This window comes from Sylvia atricapilla, chromosome 7, assembly GCF_009819655.1.
Source record: "Sylvia atricapilla isolate bSylAtr1 chromosome 7, bSylAtr1.pri, whole genome shotgun sequence".
In the NCBI taxonomy this organism is placed as follows: Eukaryota; Metazoa; Chordata; class Aves; order Passeriformes; family Sylviidae; genus Sylvia; species Sylvia atricapilla.
The window spans coordinates 31,652,074-31,670,076 of NC_089146.1; the positions used below are offsets into that span (position 1 = coordinate 31,652,074).

The 18,003-nt window shown below is 39.9% G+C and overlaps 1 protein-coding gene across 4 annotated transcripts in view; it reads right to left on the bottom strand.

Moving 5' to 3' along the window:
• NCKAP5 (NCK associated protein 5) overlaps positions 1–18,003 on the bottom strand; it is a 377,012-nt gene that overhangs the window by 343,610 nt on the left and 15,399 nt on the right. For 3 of the 4 annotated variants that reach the window (XM_066323142.1, XM_066323143.1, XM_066323140.1), the window contains exon 1: positions 6,476–7,016. The exons of the other annotated variant lie outside the window; for it this stretch is intronic. The gene's annotated coding sequence lies outside the window, so the exon portion shown is untranslated. Of the gene's footprint in view, positions 1–6,475; positions 7,017–18,003 lie in introns of those variants that run through there. 4 annotated transcript variants of the gene reach the window in all.

Consider the following 18,003-nt stretch of genomic DNA (forward strand, 5'->3'; position numbering starts at 1 on the left):
CACAGCGGCACACGTTAAAAATCCTTAATGACTTAGCTGAACTCTTAGTATTTTCTAAGTGTTTCTCATATGTAACTGCAAAGAGAACCTGGGCCTTTTACCTCCAGCTTAATATGGTGATTAGACAGGTCTGATTATTGATAATTAGGATTTTATCATTTCACCTCTGGATTAGTGTTTCAAACTCAGATGAGGTTGATATTGAATATAAGTCATTTCCATCAGCTGGCTGCTCAGTGACCTCTAAGAAATATTACAAGTTGGTAGTGGACAGGTGTCTATATGATTAAAATACACTTTGCAAGCACAGTTGGCACCCTGGAATTTTCTTATTATGAATTTATAATCTGCTCCCCCAGCTCATAAATTCAAAGTATTCGGGGGCACTGAGATGTCATTTATAAACAAGGAGGATGTCCTTTGCTAATCTCACAAACAAAGTACCTCTGCTCCTAGAGCAGTTTTGAGTCCCTGGACAAATGATTTTGTGCACTGCAAAGATTATCAATCACACTATTAAAATTCATGAATTACACTTTAGGTAACAACATTAAAAACCAAATAAAAACCAAAAGTGATGTAGATTCTTTATCAAGATCTCACAACCAGCACCATGCATGGTGTTCACTGTAAAGAGAAAAAGTACACACAACACCAACAAAGTAGAATCACACTGGGTGTCCCACATATGCATGAACCAACATTAACTGAATCAATATTCCCAGACACCCACAGAGAACTCAAGTATTTGTGGTACTAAAAAATGCTAAAATGGTTTTGGCAGGAGAAGGTGAGCCCAACCTCAAAATGGGGTGGCTCTCTGGCTAGGAATCAAGGAAACAGCTTTGTGTTTGAGTAGGATTTGGGGGATGGGCTGGGGAAACATCACAATATTTATGGCTTTTGAATAACCAAGCCCATAATTCAAGCCTCAAACCTTTAACCTGTTTCTCTTTAGCCCATTCAGAGATTTTGTCTGAGAATGTGTGAGAAAATATTTTCCATTAATTTTCTTTCTTGTTACACCAGTTTGGAGCAACGCGAGGCAGAGACCTTCAGGCTTAGGCCTTGTGGCAGATGCAGCTTCATAGAACTGTGGGACTTCCCAAGCATATCATGGAATTTTTTGTGGACTCATCATTTACTCACATCTGTGTCAATGAAACAAAGTAGGAAAACCTTGTACAGAATCCAAACAACAGGGAAGGAAGGACACTTTGGTAGAATCAATCCCCAGCAGTTTAAATACATGTGCAAGATGTTTCACCTCTCTGAAAAGGAACATTGTTTGGTCTGGCCCTCTTTAAGATGCTGTAGGATTTATAAGAACATAAAACAACAGTTGCTAAGCTTGGCACTGTTGTGCTGTAGGGGAAGGGCTATGGATCCATCCAAGAACAGAGCCCGCATCTCAACGTGGGAACAAAACACAGATGAGATTAATTAGCTCAAGAACAGAGTGGTCTTGATTTTGTGAAAAAGTGAAAGGGATGAACCACAGAACCAAAAAAAGCCTCACCATTTTCTACTAGGAAAGTCCTACTAGAAATCTCCTCCTAGAAATTTTCTTCTTAAACTGATTTTCTCAGCCACTAATTTCCTCTGCAAGTGGCAACCCAAATATAGGGACAAAACCACTGCTAAGCAACTCTCAGCATTTACCCCTCCAGTCTCCAGTTTAAATCCAGTAAAACAAGTCTGCATTTTACATACATTTTGGATGGAGTGGTTAAAAGAAAGAGGAAGAACAGGAATGTTTGCAATCAAAACAAGTATTAATGCATCTGTTTTTAACACATTTCTGTCACATTGTCTAGCAAAATAGCAACAACCTGCTCAAATGAGCCACAAACACAAAAAGTTAAAAACTGAAGACAGCACTGTTAACAAATCGCAGATGCATTAGACTCATCCAGAAAGACCTCACAAATCAGCAATGAGAGGAAGACAAAGCAAATCATGCAGAAACTATTTAATCAATGAGTAAAGACAATTATAACATCTGTTAATCTTTTGTGTAGGTTATAATTAGATGCTGTGGAGGAGTAGCCTTTAAGGGGGAGGCAGGGAATCCTTTAACATCTGCTAGAAGGGCAAACACTGTGCAATAAATGACTTTAAATGCAATCAGCAAAATGAGAGCTGAGCAGAGTTCACAAAAGGCCTGTATAAAAGATTGAGGATAACAAAATATTTTTTCAAAGGTCAACTCCTGCAGCACTAGAGCCTGAATAATGAGTTCTAGTTTATAGGCCACATCAAAAACAAACGTGATTGTACCTCTGAAAAACAATCCTTTTCTCATTTGTGTCATTATGGCAAAAGCACATGCTGCTGCTGTATATCACGTCAGCTTAATGACTTATTAGGGCTCTATCTATCAGCCTTGAACAATTTAGAATAAACAGGTAGGTGTGATGTATTTTAAAGGCCAGAATTCAGTCTGATTAGACTGACACAGAACTGTGTCGCACTGTAAAAGTGATGTGATTCTGATTTTAAATAATTAATCATTCAATAGCTTCTAAAAGATCTAATTATTTACTCATTTTGCTGTTGAAAACAACCATATGCTTTAAGCTGTTCCTCACTGACAATGCGAGTCCAAGAGGGAGGCATTTTATCCAGTTTAACACAGCCCTCTACTGGCAAAATTACCCCCCAAAATCTTACCACTGTGTACCATTTTGTCAGATCATTTCAGAGCGGCAGGAAAGATCCTATGTTTTGCAGCAGTTACACCAAATCTTCGAACACAGAGCAGATCAGAGTTTTAGGACTTTGCATAAATTAAGTCATCACTTAATCTCCCCAGAATTCCCTTGGGGAGAGCATTACTTCCTTTCACCCACCAGATGCAGCTCTGGCCATCAACAGAGCACTGAAGAAACAGGCCAAGTGCTCATATCCAGAGGAGTGAGTAATTTTAGAAACAAATGCAATCCTTCCCCTTGTGTCAAGTTGTGCTGTGTTCCTTACGGATTGCCACTGATTCCCCACAGGACCGATGCACACATGTGATTTCAGTTTGCACAATTAGGTAATAATACTTAGTATAGGCAAACAAGCACAATAGAGCCCAGCTGCCGAAAGGATACTGTTTAAATACAAATGCTAACTACCACCAAAAGCAACTTCACTGCAAAAGAATTCCTTCTTCCTTCTTTTCTCCACCAGTGCTGAAAACCCACAGTGGTGATTCAATACAGCTTCAATCAAAGTGAAGCAGACAATGAAATTCGTCTCTGTTGTTGCATGTGGTAATTAACTCTTCCTATTTGTATTGTGTCTGAGCAACAAAGCAACAAAAGTATATGGTAAAGTATTGAATTTAACAATTTAGATAACGATGAATTATAATAATCAATTAGCATTGTCAAAGAAAATAATTTGTGACGTGAATTTGATTCTGTCCAGACCTATTGTGTGCACACACTATCCAAGGCTGGTTTGGCTCTGGAAAACAAACAGGGTTATCCTGTGGAAAGCTTATCAAACACGCAGTTGAACAGTGGCATTTGTTCTTGCTGTGTGTTAACGTTAATAGACCATATTTCAGCAACATAATTTTTATCCACTGCTTTATAATCCAACCTGCTTTTCAGGGTCTGCATCATTCATAGCCCATCGACAATGTCACAGCCCGTTTCCAGAAGCCATTGCCGCTCTACAAATCCCGTTTATCTGATCCACCTGAATGCCAAGCAATGGGCACATCAGAGATTTCCCAGTGTTTTTCACATAAAAGCTATCTAACTTTTCATCCTGAAAACGTCATGACTAATTCATGTAACCATCAGGGAAAACCTAATGCAATTCAGGTTCCTGCATGCTGCACAAGCAGTATCAGTAGACAGAGCAGAGCATTACAAGTGTTAATGGCTCATGTTCTATTTACATTGTACATTTATCCTGTTTTAGTAATAAAACAGCATAATACATGCTTTAACTTCTGAGGGCATTCTGGCAGCTTTGGCAGGAATTTTTCTTCAGCATAACTGCAGTCCTGCCAGGAGCTGCACACGTGCAGAGCCACACACGAGCTGCAGAGCATCCTGCTCATTTGGCCCTGCCTGCACCGTGCTGAGCTCCCCTTGGACACCTTTGTGTCTTTTATCCCAACCCCACTCTCACTTGTCAGATGACTACAGCCTGGAGTCTGCTCTTATTCCGTTTCTTTTCACAAGGAGAAAGCCCAAAGAATTGACATTCTCTTGGCAATTGTCCCTTTTAATGCCACCCCAGAATATTATCAGATTATACTCTCTATCCTTGGGCAGATTTCTCAGGGAAAATCCAACCAGGGGGATCCCTGGGCTGAAAAGAGAGCTCAGTCTACATCCTAATTTGCTACCTTGGTATATAAAGAAGAAAATGTTAATGTGAGGAGGAAAATGCAAAAGAAAAAAAAAATGAAAATTGGATGCCCACGGGCTCATCAGGCTTTGAGAGTCTGCTTCTGCTTTTAAGGGAATTAGGTGAAGATTAGGTCATGACTAAAGTGGAATTGTACCCTCCTGCTTTACATTTACTGGGGCAGGATTTCTACTTCCATAAAGCTAAGACCCCTAAACACTTATACACAATTCATAAACAAAAACTCACATTTTTCAGATTAAAATTGGCATTTAAAATTAAAGTGAGAAAGGTAAGTGGGACCCAAAGGGGGTTATTTATTCTCACTTTGTTATAATTATTCTGAAGAGTTCAAAGGCACTTATTTGCCAACAATATCTGAAACTTAGCAAGTGTAAACTATCAGTTCACAACAGCAGATCATCTTTATAGGCCACAAGGTGACAGAGGAAAGGAAAGAATGGCTTCTAGGAACCAGTGATAGGGGTCAAACCCATTCCTTCTCCCCAAAGAAAAGCCTTTATCATAACTCTGTTCTCTTCACTCCCGCATTTGGTGGGAGTTTCTAAGCTACAAAAACGCCTTTTAAAGACCATATAAACTTTTAAAATATAATTTCTGAAAAATAAGGATGAACACCTGAGGAATAAAAATACGCTCTTATTTACATTTGCAACACCAAAAGCCTTGGCCATTCCCATGGTGTTAATGCAGAGCTAAATTTAGGTTGGTTCCCCCCACCCCCCAGGAGAACATGCTTCCATTGCAAAGACAGAACAACAGCTCCTGAATTGCACAGTATCTTGACATGCCAAGCCACATTACAGCATCAAAAAAGAAGAGCTGGAGAGGTTTGATCCTCTGTAGAAACAGGGTCACTCAAGAGGGGCATCTGCAGTTGTAGCCCCTCTGACCTTAATAAGAAGCCCCAAAAAAATCTGTTGCTGGGTGGGACTGAGAGTCCTTGTAAACAAAGTCAGTAGCAAGCAAAGCAAACCAAAACAAATAGTGCTGGTAATTCATGAGGAATCCTCCAATTCCTATCTGATGGATTTGTAGTGACTTACCCTCTTACACTTGCCAATCATAATTGTCTGATTTCAATCCTCAGAAATGTGCTTTGTCTTCACAAAGACAGATCATTAAACAGAGGTAAATAGTAACAAAAAGTTCCTCATACACAGCACTGTGATTAGGTTACATCCTAGAAAAAGCCACTACAACTGAAATTACAGTAATTTAGAATGGGCTTCTGGTGAAGGATTGAAATGAGAAATGAGAGACCTGGGGTTTGTTACCAGCTTTTGAAGTGGGTAAACTAAATTTTAGTAAACCACATCTATGGACCAGTTTACTCCTCTGTCAAACACGGATAATTCCATGCCAATCACAGCTAGTTGTCCTGAAAACTAGTTAATCTCTGGTCAGAAACACAGCAGGCAGCACAGAAAGTTTTGCCACAGCAACTACCAGAATGATAGTTTTTCTTCTCTGATATTTCAGGATGTGATGTGACTTCTAACATAAACACTCAAAACAAAAATTACAGTTTCTCATATAATTGAGAATTCATTCTATCCAAAAGGTATCAGATTTCAAAGCACTGTATGATTCTCTCTTTTAAACTTATACACCTCCAGAACTTGAACAGAGGCTAAAAGTGAAAAATAATCAAGTTTCACTTGAAAGAAATGCCTACATAAGGAACAAAATAATTTTTAAATAAAACTATAGTACAAACTACAAGGAATTTACATTAAAAATTCAAAATAATATTGTATATTCAAATAAATATAAATAAATTACAAGAGAACAAACTTCAGACAGCCCAGGTTTTGTTCAGTTAATGACAGCACTCAGGAGGCTTTAAGAATCTTAAAGTTTCATCACTTAAATTAAGAGAGAGCCACTTCAGTGTAATCTCATACAAACAAAAGCCAGAATGAAGTTTTCATTTATCCTGAACCACAGTCAGATGCATGGCTGTAATTACTCCTAACAACTATATACTTGCCGCTCTTTTAATTAAAACAAAACTACAAATAGCAATGCTGACACACTCCTAGAGAAAATAAGCTTTACAGAGATGATAAAAACACCAAACCAGCAAAAGCCTTACTTGCAGCAGTTCAGTCAAAACATGCCAGCCCTGGAGAACTCAGAACCGTAAGAAGTCTTTGCAGTCCAGAAATTCTCTTGAGTTTATCCAGTGTTTATTTACCAAGCTTTAAAAGTCTGTGGTTAGAAGAACAGAGTTAGCTTTCTACACCCTCCACAGCACCAAAGTCCTTCAGTAACAGCAGAAACATGAAGTTTGCTGATAGTTGGGTTTGCTGCTGCTATGTAGTTGCTCAGTACTTGTAAATACAAGCTCTGTGGACAAAGTCCCAAATGACATCACAGGCAGCTGCTTATTGTTGAGTCTTTATTAACCGACTGTCAAAAAAGAAAAGCGAGGAGGGAAAAAAAGCCCAAACTATCTTCCCTGCAGCACAATTTGCATGTTAGTAGGAGTTGCAGTGCTACACATATAAATACTTCTGTTTACCCAACTAATGTCTTCCTAGAATGAATAAACAGTGTTTGCAGGGAAAGCAGAAAAGTAAGAAAAACTTAAACAGCTTCACCACGTGAAGAACACAGGGAGAAAGAAAAAAAAGAAAAAACCCACCAGCACTGCCTTTTTCACAACTGATCTCTGAATTCTCCTAATTCTTTTGTTTATTTAACAATAGGGGTGCAAACCTGCCTGGATTTTAAAGCACACAGCAGAGGACCTTAGTAGGTTGAAATGAAAGTTTCAATTCATTCCAAATTTGAAAAGTTACAGAATTACAAACTCTAATCTTTGCAAGATTTAAGACAGCTCAACTTCAGTAACAATACATTTTGAAGAAAACCCCCTTACTTTCCAAAGATGAAAATACAAGAAAGCAAGAAACAGGACCAAGCACAGTTATTCACAAGGTGCTAAGGGCATAAATACTGACCTTTCCTTCTCAGGGGGGAGGTCCACGTAGATTAGAACTGAGTAGAGCTGAAACACTCACTCGGCTCCCACTGAGGCACAGGGTACTCACAGGAGAACTAGTCCAGCTCCTAATCTGAACCTCTGTCACAGAGTTCCTGCCGAAACACAGGGGCCGGGACTCTGTGCCTCAATTTCTCAGAAGTCAGTCCTTTCAAGTCAGAACTTCAAACGCTGAAAGAGCACCACCAAGGCTTGTGACGGACTGAGCTCTCTTATCTGTGCACGTTTCCACACGAAGAGGTTCAATATTGGAAACACCTGGCTACTCACATCTAAACACCCTAAACTGTTCCACAAACAGCAAAACAAGTGAAACCTGAGCTCAGGGATGAGCGGAAGCCAAGTTCTCCCTGCTTTTTTAATTGCTACACATAAAAGCCTCAACCCAAATTCTGCCTGTATTTACAGAGAGAAAACCAATCTTGGGTCAGATCCTTGGCTGCTGTAAATCAGGCTAGATGCAATTACACACCTGAACAAGAGCAGTCAGCTTCAAGCTGAAATCCTGCTTTTAGCCTGCAAGAGTGCCATTAAAACATTTGTGTGACCTTAATAACAGAGTGCCTGATTTTCTTGGTGCTTGCGCTGAGTGGCAGCAGGACCCTGCTGGGACAGTGGTGCTGAGTTCATTGCAACTGCTCGTGTAGGCAATTGCTACCTCTGCCATTTGCTGCCTCTAAAATATAAGTTTGTACTTTTGATGGAGATCTTTTGTAAATCCCCTACATTTATTCCTGCGGCTAATCCGCCTGTAGCACACAAGAAGCCCCACACTGTGTAACTCTGGGTTATATTTACCTCCCTGGCTCAAACACACAGGGCTGTGTTCCTCTTCTGTTGCACTCAGCAAGGTTTTATATCTTGCTTATTAAGAGCTTGCCAGTCTGATCCAGGAAGTCTTCAAAATACTTTGAGGATGAAGTGGGCTATGGGAGTAATAAGTACTAACACATTATATTGAATCAGATCAATTTCAAACCATACAGCTTTAGTTCCAGCTTCTCAGGTGCCATTTAAGCAAACATGAACAAGGCCCTGTGCTTGGATATACAGCTCCATAAGGCTTCAGCCTTTTTTCCATGAGAAACAGACCCATAAGATCAGCAGAAGAGTTAGATTTTGCTTAAATCTGTCGCAGATTAATAGTGTGCTTTCTCAGACAAAAGATTAGGTTCATTTTTTCACCAGCCGTTAGAAGTAGTTATAAAATTTCAAAACACAGGTTACAATGAAGCTCTCTTGATGAGAAAACTGGATTTCTCTGAGACACTAATGCAGACAAACATGTAGAAGAAAGGGAGAGTGTAGAGTCATAAAGAAAGGAAACCACTAGTCCAGTTGAAAAAGCCAAGTACTCAATGAAATGAAAAAGGACGAGCCCTAAGGAAAATTGCAGCCTGTTCCCAGGAAGAATTTATATAATTTAGCAAAATGTAGCACTTACTAAATTTCCTAGGGTATGTTAATGCATTTCCAGGCTAAACACACCTGGGTGAGCAGGACTAGGACAGCACACACACGACTCACATCTCTCTGGTCAGGCAACACTGTAGAGGCACTTTGAGTTGCCTGAAAGCAATTTTTCTGAGTTTTTCAGAAGTGGTGGTTATTGTAAAAATAAATGCGCAACAAAACGAGTAGTGAGACTTGTGGGTTTAACCAGAGAGTTGTTCTTCCCAAGAGGAGAATTGCCATGAGGGTGGACACACAGATTTTGCATTCTTCAAATTACAGCACTTATTAAGGGAGTGGCCATTAGCTCACCCTGTCAGTGCACTTATCCATCTAATTTCTATTCTAAGTCATAAGATATAGCTGCTGGCTGTGCAGATACAACTTATTTTTGGCAGGAATGCCACGGCTTTTGCTAGAGCAAAATTAACAGCAGAAATCAGTCCTTGACTAGCTGCAGGTTGAGTGAAAAGAAGTCAAAGTCATGAGCTGCAGTCATTGCTCCTGGCCTGATGTGCAGTAGGCTGAACTGATTCTTGTATCTGAGGGAATAATTCAGCTTTGTACTGCCTCATTTTTGTGAGCAGACAGGCAAGATGAGACATTACAAACTGATCTAAGTACACACAGATATTAGGGAAGCTTGTCAATTAACCTCCTGCAGTATGGCCAGGATCTCTGAAAGACCCCATGTCTCACACTAACACAAAATCCATACTATTTCAGGTTCACCATCCACATTTGACTCTATTATTAACTTAGAAAGTTCCTCCTTACTGAAGAGCCCAAAACAAGGACATCTTCTTGGAAAATGCAATAGTTGGCAGGGATTGAGTCACCTAAACTGCACTTTACTGAAGCACGCAGGAATCCCTGAATTTGTGATCAGCTTGGACCCAGGTGTCTCAAGGTTCAGTCTCTCATCACAGCCCCCTAAAGCTGCAGCAGAGGTGATCAGCCCCACAGCCTGAGGCGTTAAAAGGCAGGTGGGACATGCTAAGAGCGTTTCCCCACTGTGCTGAGAGTTCTGTGTGCTTCAACGCAGCTTCAGACAACCAGCCCATGTGAAAACCTTGTTTTACTCTCTAACTACTGCTGGGGCAAGGACAGACAAGCTGACAGGCTGAAGAGAAGTTTAGTCTTGGGCAGAATTGCAGGATGTTAAAATCCCAAGAGATTGTAATATGATAGAATATAAAATCCTACACTGTTACATTTTTATCCCACAGTAAATACTTAGATCACTGGAGTGCAAATTTAAAAAAAAAAAAAAAAAAAAAAAAAAAAAAAAAAAGTTAAACAAATTGTAGGAGGCAGAATTTGCCCTCTTTGGACTTGCACATGGTTGGAAGTGTTGAGCTGGTTCCTAAAATACCATGGAAATTTCTCCAGTGTACTGAAGAGCAAAATGTTCTTTGAAAATTACTATTATGCACAAGTTAGCACAGTAAGCACAGTAAACACTTTCCTGGGGTAGCTGGCCGAGCAGATAAACATCTGACAAGTTGAAATAAGTGGAGAGAATAAAAGTGAGGGCAGTGTATGAATCTCCTCAGATACTCACTGTCAAAAACTGGCCTTCAGTTGAAGCAGTTTGATCAGGCTGGTAAGCTTTTGATCACAAAGATAATTTGGTTTTTAACCTTGCTAGGTGATCTTTGAAAGCCTTTTACCTCCCCTGCATGTCAAGAACAGGGAAAAGGTCCTTAGCAAAGGCAGGTTTTACTGCTGGAACAAACAATAGCTCTCTCTTCTGTCACATGTATGAATTAAAGCTTCAGAGAAAGCAGCAAATAACATACAACACCAGTAACTGTGTTCAGATCAGCCATTCTGCTACATGCAGGGCTGGCAGTATCCTCACTCTGGTTTGCCCTTGCCAGTTGTGCTCTCCATGCCTGGCACTGCCATGCTGCCCTGTCCAAGAGCTCCCAGACAGCTTCTGTTAGAACCTACGTGCTCCTCACTACCTGTCACTCCTGCAGCTAAAAAATATAATATTCTACTTCCTGGAAGAGCACTTTTATGGAAACATTTACTCTAGCTCACATCCCACACTATGGGGAATCCTGTCCTTGACTGTCAGGATGAAGCCTTGACACCTGATTCTGACACATAGGAAAAAGAAAGTCTAAAATGAAATGTTTAATCTAGCCTTTTCAGATGAGCTGAGAGCTAAAATGAGCATATACAATTGTTCCTGCCATAGCAGTGATTTGCAATCAATTTCTAAATCTTTTTCAGTTCCATAATTTTTGCTTCAGGAGAATTCTATGAAAAGCATTCATTGGAGGAAAATTGATGGGATGTCTTTAAAGGACATTGCCTTTCACTACAAATTGCCTCATTGTAAATACGATATCAAGCAAATCATAAAAGTTTGTTTTGAGTGTTTGGCACTTGAAACTGGAAGAAGTAGGCAGAAGCTGGATTTTTGAATTACAAGGGAACTCAGAAATATTGTAAATATGATTACAAAACATAAGTACATAGGACTGGCTCTCCTTCGTTCCATAGGTTAAGTCATTATTCCTTCTTTGCCTTTCCTGTTGTTTCTGGAATCAAACAATTGATTCAACCATCAGTGACCTTATCCAGAATTAATTGAAATCAATGGTATTAATGGATTCTGGAGCAGGCCCAAAACCAATGCATGTTCAAAGGCTTTTGTATACCCTTAATCACACGAGTAAGCCTCTGCAAATTCAGATTCCAGTGGATCCAGTCATAAAATCAGTTTTTATCATCACAGATGGACAGCGGTCCCCTGCTGGATATTGAAAGTGGACTCTATTATGAGGAGAAGGTTATTCCCATAATCTATTTCTGATGGAAGCATGTATTTGTACAGGTGTCAGTGATCCTGCAGGGCTGGCAGCTAATGGGAAGGCTGCCTAATGTGCACTCTCCTGCTGCCTCTTCGGACATGTCGCTGTGTGTCAGCAGCAGAGGTACCAGCTTGTGAAACACACATTCCTCTGATGCAAGCATCTGGCTTCTTGGCAGCCAAGTCATGACAGGTTCTGCGGCAGCTGGGATGGCCCCATGCTCTTTCAGATGGTTAAATAGTCTTGTTTTTCAGCCTAGCTGTTTGTTTTCCTGCTGCACTCCTGGATGGAAGCCCATTCACCCTTTTAATCAATGAACTGGCCGTTGGATGGGAGTAATCAGCCACATTTCTGTGCATGTCAGAGCAGAGATTTTTGCCCAGAGATTGCCAGCCCTACAGCCCTGTGCTCCATACTTAACCTTGTCCTGCCTCATCCTGACACCTAACACACCAAAGGAGGGATTGTCTTCCCAAAAGGAGAGCAAACACTAGAACAGCATTTTCTGGCCCTTAGTCATAGGATTTCCTGGATTTCATAGCTCCTGCTTTGTACATGAGATGGTATTCAGATCAAATAAGAAATACAATTTATTTATTTCAGATGGCTTTATAAACTGTCCTCCCATGTGCACACACCAGATGGAGATAAGAATCTGGCTGGAAGGTTTAGCCTTACACTGTGTGGCACAGAGGAAACAGCACAATGGATTACTGAGAGTAAAAATTCTTCAGAGAAGATTCTATAAATCTGAAATAAATTTTATTTAAATTGCCTTTAAACATAATTTGCAAATCCACAGCATAATGAGCAGTTCCGAGTAATTCCCTTGAATAAATGAACACATGGCACTACTAAAACCGAATAGGACAGCACAGTATTAAATAGGAGTTCTCACAGGGATGCCACAAAAATCAAAAGCTGTCATCTGCCTCTCAGCCATTTGTAAGGCACCTCCACCTTTTCACTCTAAATGATAATCTGTATCCTTTTATCCTTTTTTACTGCTGCTTGTGGAGGGAAAATAAGTAATGAACTGATTTGGACAGGCTACATTTTCCCCTGGCAGGGTTTTACTCTTCACTCTTGTGCTTGCCATGTGAAGTTCTTTCCATGGGGTGCAACTACTCTTATTTCTACACTCACCAGAGGAGAGAATATACACAAAAAGGCCAATTCCTGCCCCTGCCACAGAGAGAGAGAAGAGCACAAATCTTCCCTGCCATCTCCTTTCATGTGTTCCACTGATGCCTTGATGAGGACCTAGTAACCAGTGATCAGTCGTGTCACCCACCATTTACCAAACACACACACACACACACCCAGAGTTAATCAGTCCTACCAAAATTCTGCCTGTGGAAAAAATACATCAGTGTCACTATGGGCTCCAACCACACCAGGCCACACATATCCAGTATGACCATAATCAGCACTAAGCACCATCCTGTCCTAAAGAAAGTTAGTAAACAAGTCCCAAGCCAGTCTGAGATCTGTTACTATAATTTGAAGTTGTCCTTGGGTCTTTCCATTCCATCTCCAAAGCAGCGTAGGCAAGAATTGCTTCCAGCAGATGACTTAGTAAATGAGAGCTGTAACAACATGCCTGGTTTTAATATCATGTAATTCCATACGATGACACACAATATAAATTGAAAAAAAACCCCTCTCATTTTCATGAATGATTGTTATCAAGAAGAGGCTACCTGAAATGTATTGCCAGTATTCTGGTCTCTTAAAACCCATCAAATCTGCAGAAAGTTGATCCATGTCACATGTAAAATGTTCAAGGGTTAAGCAGCTTCCTTAAAACCCAAGAAAAGACACCAATAGATTAAAGTCTAGGAATTACTGCTCCCAGCACTGACAGTGGAGCCCTGGACAATGCCATGAAGCCTTACTCAAAAGTAACTCAGTGCAAGTCCTCAGGCCTCTCAGCTCTCCTCTGGAGAAAATCCTGGGTTGTAAAAAGCCATACTAATAAACAGTACACGCACTAGGATTTCACCAGTATGCTGTGATTACTTTAAATCTGTGAAATACAACTCATAATAGCTAGCAAGATGCTTTTCAGGAGAAGAGACCAAAGTGTCTCTTTGCAAAAAATATGATGAAAAAGCACAAAATTATATTTGTGAGGAGAAAGGTTTCTTAGTCTTCTTGGGGAAAAAAAAAAAAAAACGAAAAAAAAAAAAAAAAAAAAGCTTCCATCCTGTTCCTCTGTTCCTCAGGATAGAATAGGTCAGGTATATCAAACAAAAAGCTGTTCTGGTTTACCACACTGCCTTCTCCACTACAGTGCTGAAGATTTTATTGCATGCTATAAAGAGAGGAAAAACTCATCTTGTAGTCATATAAACACAGTGAACAACACAGAATAAGTATCAATTACTTTTGCAAGTTCCTGTGATAGCTTCAAACCCCGAGGATAATTTCAAATGGTATGACAAAGACTTCAGTTAGATTAAAACATCAAAACCAAACTAGCATTCAAAACCAAACAATTTCATCTCTGCTGTGGAAGTTACAATAAATTTTCTGAACTGGCAGATTTCCCTCCTAGCTGTTCAGCTGTTCCTTTCCCACAGGTAAAATAAGTCAATCTGTTTGAGAAGACAATTTGCCATCCAGCTTACTTAATGCCACACATTAAAATTAAATGACTGACTAATTTTGTTGTCAAAGACCTGTTTTAATGGGAATTCATGGTTAAAAGAAACAGCCCCAATAGGGAAATAAAATCAGATAATGCTGACTTTCATGAGAATTAGATCTACATAAAATAACTGTCTGACTTTGCTTCTTTGCATGGAACTTTTCTCAAATCCTTCAACAGGTCCTTGCATATATGTCATTTTGTTTACTTTAATCCCATAATCCAACTTTGGCCCAGTGCTGTGAGTATAAACACAAACTTGACAAACAGAAAACAGCAGATCTGTGATAAATTTTTGCTCATCTGGCATTAAACATGATAAATTCTTGTACCATATTAGCAAGCCAATATAGCTGTGTTTTCCATTCCCCTTGTTCCAACATTAGTAGCTATGCAAAGTGTGTGGCAGTGCTGCTGCTGGGTGTATTCACACAGGGCTGTGCGATGCCTTGCAGAGACATTTGAAGCAGCTTTAAATAAGTTATTTTGGTTCAGGAAAGCAACTTGGCCACGTTAGTTCCCTGCATGGAGCCCAGCACAGGAAATACCCTCGGCAGAGGCCTGTGGGAGTGTTACAGTCCTGCCCCAGCCCAGGGAGCAGTTCAGAGCCAGCTCAGTATCTCCACACCACACTGCCCTAGGACCACAGAACTATTAAAAGTGTTCATTTTGCTTTCAGAAAAAGGCAGGAAAATTCTTAATCTTCACAGTGTAAGTCACAACCTGAAAAGGCTTTCCTAGTCATGGTGTGAGCACATTTCATTCATCCTAGAGCACCATTCTTAACTGAAAGAATAAAAGTCATTCTGAGGTTGAGTGCCACCTTTGAAATGGTCTGTGGGAGCATGAAGCAAGACTCACCCTCCTTTTTGATCAAATGAAGGGCTAAGGCTCAGGCCACTTCACTGGCCTTTGCCTGCAGAGGAGTAAAACCCAAGTGCACACTGACCAGCATTGCTGGGGCTTGCTCCACGTTCCCTTGATTTCAAATAACCTTAGCAATCCAGGTGAGAAACCCAACCTGTTTCCAAAGGCTAAGTGCCATCCTCTTAGCTTTCATACACTCATGTATATACATGTATAAACAACAGGGATTAGCTGTCACTAGCCAGAACCTCTTCCTTACAATATTTGGAAAATCCTGAAAATATGAGCTCTTTAAAATTTTGACACAGATATTCTTTCTCTACTTTATGTTCCAGGTTGCTTTGCTGAACGATTTGGGCCAAGTCTCGCGTGTTGACCTGGAGATCAGTCATGGCAAACACCTGGAAGATCTTCTCTGACATCTGCCCTGCCCTGTTGTTGTTTCCTTATCCCTCCAAAATTACAGATACAGCAGTTCTCAGCATGCACAAGGTGTTACTCCACATGAGTGGGTGTTATCTGTTAGTGTTGTTTACGTGATGCCACAGGTAAATGGACAACTGCAAAGAATTTTTAAAAAGGCTCATTGTGCACATTGTCTCCATTTCATTTCAGAGCTCTTCCAAATATCCCAGAAGTTTGGACAAGAAAAAATTTTGCTGTGCTCTGGCTTTGGCACATGTCTTTTAACAGATGGAAATTATTGTTATGTAGCCTTGGGTCATATCAGGATCTCTTTTTGTTTCTGTAATGAGGCCCGATTAATACCTAGGACTTTCTGCCACTCAAAGGATTTTAAAATATCAGGATTTCAGCCAGGACTGTAATGCTGATGTGTGCTTTTATGATATAATCTAACTGTAATTACCCAAACCAATATCAACATAATAGTCATTCTAATTCTATAGGAAACTTGGGTATTCCACAGTATTCAAAAAATGCTTACTCCAAAAGACTTTTCTCATTCCCATTGCAGGGTCAGCATTTCACCTTATGTGAAGTATAGTTGCAAATTAGACAAATTAGAGTAATTATATTGAGCTAGACAGTCTTTGGGCTGGTCTCCATGAAAGTTTTGCTGCTACATAAGACAAGAAGAGGACAGCTGTCACTCTGTGCAACCTTACCATGCAGCATTAGAAATATTAGAAAATTAGAAAAGTGGTGTGGATGAGCTATTTTGTGGTGATTTACTGCTAATTTTTTGGACAAAATTCTAAAACCACCCTTCTATTTTTAGGGCTTATGCCTTTCAGAAGCTTTTACATAAAATCACAGAAATGAAAAACTTTATTTACAAAATATTCACAGATTAATCCTCAGTTATAGCTTATTCAGCATGCAGGACCTCCAGGGTTACCACTATCCCTGAAAAAATCATGTCATGAATGCTTGAAATTTTTAACTTTTACTTGTGTGTTAGAATTTTGGACTGAACATTTAACAGTTCTGGGCAAATGATAAGATGACTCTTAACTTTCCAATTCAGCTTTTTCTCTTTCTCCACCTGCAGCACTGGGAACCTCCTGGGTAATAATGCTCAGCATCTTTGCTGAATCCAGTAAGACTGTTCACTAACTGTGGTTTCCAGCTGCTGCCCAACATACCTGAAAATTTCCTCCAAACACAACATCTTGACCATCATACTTTAAACAGATTAAGACAGAATTAGATTGCCCAGATGCATTACAAAAGACAAATTTACAACCAAGACTAAACTGACTGTTATTAAAATACAGGGAAATTAATGTAAATTAGTATTTTAAGCTTGGTATCTCCTTTAGCCTCCTCCCTTTCTCTCCTCAGAAATATTCAATGACAAGATGGCAAGATAAACAGTAAATGCCACTGTAACTTAATGGGGGCTATGTATCAGTAATGGTCAATATAAGGACAGGAGTTGATTTACTATTACAGGGTATAATTTTAAAAAATATATTTAATTACTACTGTCAGAAACTGTGCTAAAAATAGATCATTGAGTAGCATTTTTTCTACATGACAGATAAATGTAGGAATGTAGCATTCTCAAGGAACTGTTTGTACTAGACACTGTATTTCCTCTCCACCCAGCAGAACTTCCAGAAGAACATCACATGAATTTTGCAAGTATATCAAGGAGATAATAGTCACCACAGGCTGTAAAACTGGAAGATCATAGACATGCAAGTATATGCAGGTGCTACGAGCAAACTACATTTTCTTCCTGCCAAAAAGATCTCTCTAATCTCCAAGCTAGTGGAAATGTTCTCATGGCTCCAATATTTTCCCTGCAGCCACAACAATTTTTAAATACATATGCAGCCATTTGATTTTATCGCCTAGAAGGACAAACTCAGCAAGTGACAGTGTCCATCAGCTCCCTTGAAGGCTACATACATCTTATATACATCTTGCAAATTAGTCTATGTCCTCAGGTTTTCTGTAACTATTTAAATCCTACCACCACTTCTCAAGAAAGAGAATGATGATTTTAGCTATTCAGGCATAATTCTCCCTAAACTGAGTGGCAAGTCCAACAATATGGACAAATTAAATCATTTTAGGTCACTGCTCCACTAGGGCATCTGCACAGAGTTGGTTTAGTTCAGAGAAGTTTGGTGTCAGGAGCTGAGACCACAGTCGCTCACGACCCAAGCAGCTGCTCGGGATGAGATGCCCCATGTGTGCTGGAGCAGGGCTGTCTGACACCACAGCACTCAAGCCAACATGGTTTAATTTAGTCAAAATAATGGTCATGCCTTGTGCACCGAAAAGAATGGCCCTGCTTCTGTGGGGAATGTGTTTGGTGGTATGAACTAAAAAAAGCACTTGTC